This window comes from Podarcis cretensis, assembly GCF_951804945.1.
Source record: "Podarcis cretensis genome assembly, chromosome: Z".
Classification (NCBI taxonomy): Eukaryota; Metazoa; Chordata; class Lepidosauria; order Squamata; family Lacertidae; genus Podarcis; species Podarcis cretensis.
In genome coordinates, this window is record NC_137184.1 from 38,083,322 (window position 1) to 38,091,320 (window position 7,999).

At 40.5% G+C, this 7,999-nt stretch overlaps 1 long non-coding RNA gene across 1 annotated transcript; it reads left to right on the top strand.

Annotated features, from left to right (window-relative positions):
• The first annotated feature begins 5,179 nt into the window (after positions 1-5,179).
• LOC307208016 lies at positions 5,180-7,508 on the top strand. The gene is made up of 2 exons (XR_013834937.1): positions 5,180-5,261; positions 7,118-7,508. It is a non-coding gene; the product is annotated as an uncharacterized lncRNA (long non-coding RNA).
• Positions 7,509-7,999: the final 491 nt, after the last annotated feature.

Consider the following 7,999-nt stretch of genomic DNA (forward strand, 5'->3'; position numbering starts at 1 on the left):
AGCTGGATTAGATTGAATCAAGAGTTCAGGTTAAAGTGGGGTAAATCGACCACTGGCTTTTGGTATTACAATACCAAATCAGATATGTATGATTCTTGCAGTTTCTGCCTAGCCAAGCAATGAGAAGATACAAAACAACAGCAACAACATAGAGTTTGTGTAAGAGTCTGGCACATTTCTGCAACACTTTATATTAGGGTTAATCAGCTGATAAAAATCAATGCGGCTGATCATCTGATTAGCTGAACCAAATTGTAATTAGTTTGTAATTAAGATCATTTGTAAGCATACCTCATGTGTGTAATTCCTAAATTAGTTTTATATAACACGGAGCAGATTGAGATGACTTGACTGTGCTCTCTTGTGCAAATTTTGAGCTTTGCTGCTTTTAAAAATCTGTCTCAGTGCTTTCTTCTCATTTCCAAATTATATAATGGGGTTATCTAAGGCCTCCTCTATATTCTTAAAGCGAAGTCATCCCGCTCTTCAGATTGGCCCAGTGGCAGCTGGAATAAAGTCAGGGAAGTTACATAGTGTTTGTAGAAACCTTAACTGGATTTCTGGCCACCTGATTTCAGCAAACTGGACATTTTGGTCTCTATCTATACAGGAAAAAATGTTCGGCCTCTTCAAAAAGACACTAAGAAAGTGAGATGCGATTGAAGTCAATGGGAACTGAGTCCCTTTGAAGGACATGAAACACTCTGAAACATCTCACCCTTCAATTTAATTCCACCTGACATAAACATGATTACCTTTTTTTTTTTTTTTTTTTTGAAATTAAAGCAAATCTGTTGTTTTGTCTGTGCTCATACACTTCAATTTAAAATAATCTCTGGGGTGTTAATTCTGTGGTGTCTTGTATTCAGTCATTATATGCTTGTAGAAAATCTTATTTAGCAGAAGGCTATCTTGTAATGATTTCAACAAGAGCTTTTGCATTACACATTCATCAGTTCAATGAAAGCTCTTGATCCTTCTCCATAAAGCATGCAATCTTTGTTTAGGGACTACATACCTTTATGGAAAAGGCTACTTCCAAATGCCTCCTTCATACCTTCTCAAAGTATACGCTTGTGTTTTTTTTTTTTGGGGGGGTGCTGCTTTCCCCTTGAGGTGTGTGTGTTCAGAGGAACATCTGGAAAGGAGCACCTTTTTTGCATACACCTGTAGGTGTGCTATGTGATTGGTATACACACATACAGCATCATATAGGAATCCTGGTCATATGCAACCCCTATGCATGGATACATCCTACTATTTCTTTTCAAATGTCACTCCGAATGTACAATCTGGCAAAGAGCTGGGCCAGCGGCACATGCAAAGTTAAAAGGTGAGGGGTGGGGCATGGTTGCAATCCTCTCTTCAGCCATGCAGGGCTTATCTACATTTATATTTTGCCCTACTTTTTTGATGCACAGGTCCACTCTTAAAATCTCTGCATCCAAGCACCCCCCCTTTTCTTTTTTGCCATGAGGTTCCCCACAAAAACCTGCTCTTTAGCACCCATTCGGAGCAAAGGTTTTAAGCAAAGGTTTTAAGCAGATTGCTGCTTGCTCTGATTTAGCTTTAAAGAGCAGGCTTTTGTGGAAGAAGCTCTGGAGGAAACATTAAAGGAACTTAGATACAGCACTTTACAGTGTGGACCACGCCTGGAAAAAGCAGAAGAAAGGTAAGTGTGGATAAGCCGTCAGTGTACACATGAGAAGTTCTGAAAAGGTTTTGTCAGACTGGCATGGAAGCTTCAGACATACTAGCCTGGGATTTTCACCCTTCTCCCAGATCCTTAATACTTCCACTTGTTCTCTGGTATCTTCCTCGTCTTCCTAGACATCATTGATCAGTAGATGTCAACCTTTTCTAGGCTAGAATTCAAAGTCTGCTACATAGGATGCAGTGTACTTCTTCCTACACTTTCCCCCTCCCTGCCCCCCAAATTTCTGCCCTCTCCTTTCTCTTTCCTTATGTGAAACACTTATTTTTTAATTTTTGCTTGTGTCCCTGGTTTGACCCACATTAGTACGTAAGACTCCTGCCAGCCTAGCAGTTTGAAAGCACGTCAAAGTGCAAGTAGATAAATACTCCACTCCGGTGGGAAGGTAAACGGTGTTTCCGTGTGCTGCTCTGGTTTGCCAGAAGCGGCTTAGTCATGCTGGCCACAGGACCCGGAAGCTGTACGCCGGCTCCCTCGGCCAATAAAGCGAGATGAGCACCGCAACCCCAGAGTCGGCTACGACTGGCCCTAATGGTCAGGGGTCCCTTTACCTTTACTTTGCTTAGTACTTAAGAATATAATTAGAACCCTGTTGTATTAGATCAGAAATTCATCTAGTCCAGAACTATATTTTGCATGGTGGCCAACCAGCTCTTTGTGAGGCAATCTCACATTTGAGCTCTTTATGAGACTCAGATGGATGCCATCTGGATCTCATTCTTTGTTTACAATTTGTCAGTAAGATGTAAAACATCATCTATTGTCACCTGCCACTGCTTGGCAATTGCCCACATACAAATACATAGGGTACTAAATGTAATTGCATTGTGAGAACTTTTTTCCAATTACAGTGGTACCTCGGTTTAAGAACAGCCCTGTTTACACACTATTCGGTATAAGAACTCCGCAAAACCGGAAGTAGCGTTCCAGTTAGCGAACTTTACCTCGGTCTACAAATGGAAGCAGAACAGTGGAAGGGCACTGGCGGCGGGAGGCCTTATTAGGGAAAGCACGCCTCGGTTTAAGAATGGCTTTGGTTTAAGAATAGACTTCCGGAACGGATTAAGTTCGTAAACCGAGGTACCACTGTAGTTAGACATTGCTTACATTACACACTAGGTCCTTTTGCAGAGGGTGCTTTTTTCATATTGGCTCAAAACACTTCACTTGCATTCACCAAGTAATCCTTACAAAAATTCTGTAGACCAAGATGATGATTATGATGGATATACTGAAGCAAACAGTTCAGGCCTAGTAATATGGCCTCATTGTGAGTTAATGACTGAACAGAAATTTGAACTCAATATTGTTTGCTCATAGCTCATTCCGGTACATAGCTTAAGTGTAACACTATACTACTGGCTATAGTATTTCCCTTGCCTAAGACTTCTGTATACCTACATACCTACATATAAATGAGCTACTTTAAAACCTTCAATGGTATGTCATAATTGCTCAGTCTTAGTAAATGTTCATCCTGAAATTACTGCGAACATATATTTAATAATCATTTATAAATGAAATTTACCCAATACTGCACTGGAAAATCCTAACATAGCCTAGCACTTACAACTTTCTTTAAAAAATGGTGAACTTCTGTGCAAACCCAACAATGGGTGAAAAAATAGAAAAATGTCACTCAACTCAAATAAATATCCTTGGAATGCGATAGCAAATATGGTCACAGAGCACATTTCCTTAATTGAAAATTCAAATGATGGGTCAAGGCTAGTTTTCAATGAAACATTCAGCAATGCTGAGTGAAAAATCAATAGCTGTTTTATTATAGATTTCTTCCTCCAAGCCCCAGGCAAACACTCATTTTCCCCATCATAAGGTTTTTATATCCTTAACTCTAATGGTGAACCAGCCCTTCCATCTTTAAGCCATTCTGCACAATAGGGGCAAGATGAATGGTGTGAGACTGTGCCCTATTTAGAAAGGCTGCTGATTATATCTCTGAAAATTGCAGCTCAAAATTCAGGTTGTGCCTCAGGCCATCACACATTGAAAGGCATCATCACCTAGGGATGTAAGAAGGTAGCGATTTCTGTTCAAACCTGTACTTGTCATAATTAGTGCTGTTTCCATTCTGCTGCAATTCATTTCCCACCAAATACTACAATACTTGTCTAGCCGTCTGCTATTTAACATAAACATGAGCTACATAACATGAGCTACATAAGTTACTTAACCATTTGCATAGCTTAACAATCATTTCAAGATAAAGGAAATGTCAAAACCGCTTTTTAAAAGTCATTAATTACATATCATATATGGGCTTCAAAAAGCACAATAGTGATATTAATGAATACTGGTTGTATTTGCTCGACTGATTTCCATTCCTGACCACAGATGAGTATTTGAATTGCAACAATTTCTGCTTCCTTTTCCATTTTGTAGGAATTCTTTGACATTCTTCCCCTCTCCACAAAGCAGCAACACTTATAAGGCCAAATTGCAAATGTGCAAAAGTAGTATGTAATTGAAGTGGATCAGAATGATGGCAAACGTTCATAGCACATTAACCATATGCTAATATAAAATGATGGCAAAAATCTGATATGACATTAACAAATCAAAGCAATGCCATAGTCAGTATATAGAAAATAAGCATAAATGCACATTTAAAAAAACCACATAATTCTGCATGAACTCTTGGTACATATGGTAATTCACATGGCCTATTCAATTATACACAACCTCTGCACAATTGCAATGTAGCCTTCTAAGTTTCCTTTTCATGTTCGTTCATAAGTGAACTCTCATTCTTTTCTGTCCTTACATTTTAGATTTCCCTCTAGCTTTCTGAAAGACAGAGGTGACCTGAACTGTCACTTTTTAAAATATGAAGGAGTAAGCTGCATTTAACTGACAAGGCGTAGTGTAGTTGATTAGTTCCATGCATGCAAAAGAAGGGTAGATCCACACTCAGCAGGGCCTTCAAGTGTTTTTGCACTAAAAATCCTATCATCCCTGACCACTGGTCCTGGTAGCTAAAGATGATAGTTGAACAACAGCTGCAGACAACGGCAACAGTGTGGGGAATTCCTACACTGACTTGCAGCAGCTATCCAGGGTTTCAGCCAAAGAGCCTTTCCCAGCCTACCTGGATATGCTAGAGACTGAATCAGAGACCTGCAAGAACACACTATAGAATAAACAATATGTTCTTCTGAGTTTATTTTAGGTTTTGAATCGGCAATTATGAAATGTATGAGCTCTCACACACTTTCTCAAGGCTTTCACACACTTACCCTTCGGATATTAAGATTATCAGTAAATTCTTATACATTGTGGGAAATATCCTACATTTTTTAAAAAATACACACACACACATAATCTGGGTATTGTCACTGTATGAAAAACAGTGGGGCCTAATTTGATCAGTAGAATGTTTGGTATCTGGTGGGCGGGGCTTGTGTGTTTTCCTCTGGAATCAGCCCCTCCCTCAAGTGTGTTTTCCTTTATGTTCAGTTAAGATTGCCAGTTATGAGGGACCAACTGCCTCGTATTGTTTCCTGCCTCAGACTTGTCTCATGTTGTTGTATTTAGTTTTTCTCATTATGTTGCTTTGTTACAGGATTATTATTATGTGAGCCACTTAATCATCATAACCTCCGATAATAGAATCAGATTTTAAAAGTAAGCTGAACTAATTTGCTTCAAAATATAAGTAAAATCAGCAGGTGTTTTTTTTAAAAAATAGGCATTATAAAATAGAATTCAATGTTAAAAATAAAATTACATGTTAGCAATACATGTCAATATTTGGGTAGTAGGGTTGCCTAAACATTCGTAGCAAGCACCAAAAAATGATATTGCAAAGTTAAAGGTAAAGGACCCCTGACAGTTAAGTCCAGTCGCAAAGGAGTCTGGGGTTGTGGTGTTCATCTTGCTTTACTGGCCGAGGGAGCCGACGTTTGTCCGCAGACAGTTTTTCCGGGTCATGTGGCCAGCATGACTAAGCCGCTTCTGGGAAAACCAGAGCAGCACACGGAAACGCCGTTTACCTTCCCACCAGAGTGGTACCTATTTATCTACTTGCACTTTAACGTGCTTTCGAACTGCTAGGTTGGCAGGAGCTGGGACCGAGCAATGGGAGCTCACTCCGTCTCAGGGATTCGAACCGCCGACCTTCTGATTGGCAAGCCCTAGGCTCAGTGGTTTAGACCACAGCGTCACCTGCATCGCTGATATTGCAAAAGCCTCTTCCTAATATCAATGGGCAGCAAGTTTCAGAGCATACATGCTGCCACACTGAAGGACTGATTCCTTGATGGTGCCATTTATAAGTATCAGTTCCACAGATCAAAGCAGTCAAACAACTGTATATCGGGTAGGCATGTATGATGAGTGAGCTGCATGCATAGAACAATAGAATCATAGAATTCTATAGTTGGAAAGGACCCCAAGTGTCATCTGGTTCAACCCCCTGAAATGCAGGAATATGCAGGTAGGACTGAACCCGTGACTTCAGCATTATCAGCACCATGCTCTAATCATCTGAGCTAAGATGGAGGTAGGTCAATATGATCCCCTGGGTGCTACCCAAACCAGCATCAAAAATCTAGATTTGAGAGGGTGGAAAACCACAGGAAAGAGGGATGTGTAACATTCTGCCAATGTATGCATTCTTCACAAGCCTACAATCCCCCCCCCCCAATACTGTGAAATATATCCTACTGAAATCAGTGGGCCTTACTTCCAAGTAAACATGATTAGGAACAGACTGTTAGTCTATAATCCTGACATTCCACAGCAGTCAACGAGATTTAGGTGCCCATACCCAACTGTTGGCACAAGAATTAATCTGAACACATTTTTTCTCCTGCTGGTCTGGCTGCTGTCTGGCTCAAAAAGCTTCAGGTTGATAATGTATATATTAAAAGTAAAGAGACTGTCACACACATTCAGGCATGCAGCCACAATGAGTTTGTAATTATATCCAGGAAATCCCTCTGAAGGCAGCTGGATGGTGCACTTTGTTATAAAAAAAAAAGGAAAGGAGAAATTGGCCCACTTGAAATTAAATCACTACATTCTGAATATGTCCAAGAAAATATAATACAACGGCCCTGTAAGCCTTCCTCTCATATTAAATTTGCTGCTACTGGTGCCAACTGGATCAAACAAAAATTTGGAAAGGTGTACTCTAAAAGTAGCCAAATCCCATTCTCTCTTAATTACGAGGCTTGCATGTTGGGATGCTGTACTAAATCATTCTCGCCCAGATGTACTATAATTATACTGGTGAATTAGCCTTATGCTGAGTAACATCATGTACCATAGGTAATAATCAATCCCCTGAGCTCATCCATTCTACTCATTTGCTCCCTTATGTTCATGAGAAAGGGCTATCTTTGGATTGTTAATTATTATTTTCTTTTTTTCTTTTTTTAGGAAACTCCTGGTTCTCTTACAGGAAACACACACACAGTTCTTTTCAGAGCTGAGAAATAGGTAGCCAGGAGCTGTGAACATGGAGCTAGAAGTCACTGCCAATGAAGATTAGTATTTCTGGGGCAAGTTGCAACCTGAATAGGATACATCGAAACCCTTCTAGCTGAGGATAGCCAATGGTCTGGGTGGAGGAAGTCATTCCGTGATGCAGCAACCCATTACCAGCAATGAGTCACCACACATGGCACCTGCACAGAGACATTTCCCCATTTCCAACATTCTGTGAAACTTTCCCAAGATTACATCACACTCACATATGACCAAGAAATGGAGCTGGGGATGGGGCTATGCAGACAACAGAACATGAAAAATCAAGCACTATATTTGAGGATAGCATTGATACTGGCTGTTGTGTCCTAACATCAAGCAAAATTCTACTGGACATGGTGGGGCACCAAGATATGCGGGCCAGATTTGTATCACCTTGGAGTATTCCAAATGACCAACTTTCTCTGAAGAAGCTGGAGGCTGACTAGCTGCCCGCTTTTCATAACATAAACCGGGCACATTTTTAGAAGGACGGCTGCAGTAGATTTGCCACACGGACAGGGTGCACCCATTTCTCCCACCTACTCCATTCACTATTGAAAAATGGCAAAGTGGGTGAAATTTGCAGCCTCTCCACAGTGGATAAAACCTGCTAAATGGCTAGCCTAGAGTTTTGTGGGTATTTGACCTGCAAATTGTAAACATAAGAGAAGTGCCTTTAAGTAAAACAAGAACAACTTTCAAACTGCAGACAAATAGGACCAGGGCCATATATCCTAAAGGTAAAGGTAAAGGTACCCCTGCCCGTACGGGCCAGTCTTGACAGACTCTGGG